Source organism: Penaeus monodon, chromosome 29 (assembly GCF_015228065.2).
Source record: "Penaeus monodon isolate SGIC_2016 chromosome 29, NSTDA_Pmon_1, whole genome shotgun sequence".
NCBI lineage: Eukaryota > Metazoa > Arthropoda > Malacostraca > Decapoda > Penaeidae > Penaeus > Penaeus monodon.
Window position 1 is genome coordinate 28,123,945 of NC_051414.1, and position 1,553 is coordinate 28,125,497.

At 37.9% G+C, this 1,553-nt stretch overlaps 1 long non-coding RNA gene across 1 annotated transcript in view; it reads left to right on the plus strand.

Moving 5' to 3' along the window:
• LOC119592099 overlaps window positions 1-1,553 on the plus strand; it is a 72,676-nt gene that overhangs the window by 16,402 nt on the left and 54,721 nt on the right. The window lies entirely within an intron of this gene.

Below are 1,553 nucleotides of genomic sequence, written 5' to 3' on the forward strand. Positions count from 1 at the left end.
TGTAAGCTTTAAAAAATTTCAGAAGAGAAAGAAACAGAAATCAAATAAGTAAAAAAAATGTATTTAAAAACTGCCCACAATGCTAAGCAAAAATTTTTTTCTCACTTTAAAATTTTTCGTCCAAATTTTTGGCTACTTTTTGGGTATACCCTTCATAGCCCCGATGGCCCAAAACCCGAGCAGAAAAATAATTTTACAAAAACCCCCTTTAATCTAGAAACAGCATTTTAAAAAAAAGCAGCATCTTTAAAATTGAATTAATTTTGTGAGCATGAAGGGGGACAAAAAAAGAATGCTCTGTCATGGGGTCTGAAAAAACTTTTTAAATGAGCAGCCTTTCCTTGTGGGGTAGGCCCCCAGTAGGGGCCCCCTGGTGGCCCCCTGTGGCTTGGGAAAAGGGGGAAGCAAACCCCCGCCGCACCTGTCTTCGCCAGTCCTCAGGCACCAGTGTGAAGACTTCTGCCGGGGGATGGGGCCCCAAATTACTTTTGGTCAGCCCTTACACAATTATACAATCCACACAAAAATATATGGTGTCATGATCTACAAAAAAGGGGAATGGGTAATGCAAACATGACTTTTTTTGAAAAGGGGTGTAACCATTTGCATAAGTAAAAAGGTTTTTAATGATTTTTGCAGCAATTTTTTCTGTTTTTCCAGAACAAACATATTAAACCCCCCTAACTGGCACACGCTATCTTTTTTATGACATGGTTTTGGGGAAACCCCCCTTTGGGAATATGTTTATAAAACCCTTTTTTTGTTTTATTCTAAAAAATCCTTTCTTTTTAACTTAAAAAATTCAGATTTACAGAAATTTAAAAAAAGTATGCAAAAAACTTTAAAAATCATTTCCCTAATAGATGTACTTCTGCAGGGGAAAGAAACAGAAATGGTATAATACTAACCTTTTATTAAAAATTTTCCTTTTACACTTACAAATAATTTTAAGGGCAGTTAACTATCTTTGGTTTCAAAATTTTTGTTCATCACAGAAAAAGCACTGGGAAAGCAAAATTTCATTTTAATTTTTACATGGGTTTTACCAATCACCGGAACCCTTTAAATTTTTCCGAATAAAACCCCGGGATGTTCTGTAACAGATTTTTTCTTATTTAGGCAAAAGACAGTTTTTTTGGGAGAGTGCAAGTTGTGGCTTTTTTTAGGTTCCCCTTTTTGGTTTTAGCGGCGGGATGAAAAATATGAAAAAAGCATTGGTCGCTCTCCCGTAGGGGTTGTACATTTCCTTTTTAGAGTGGGGTTTTTGTGGTTGCCCCTGTATGAACAAGGGGACATGGGGTAAAATTTTTCCCCCGTGTGAGTCGCATATGTTCCTGGAGTTGGGGGTAACGGGTGAAAAATGTGGTCACCCGAAAAAGTGAATTCCTGCTCAGGGGTGACGCCATTTTGGGGGCCCGGGTCAGGGTGGGGGTGACTCTCACTCTCCAGGCCCAAATGAAAGGGGGCCCATTTTTACTTTTTATGGTAAATTTGGGTTTAAAGACCGGTCCGCATCAAAAAATTTTTGCTTTTTTCCTTAAATTTTTTTTTTC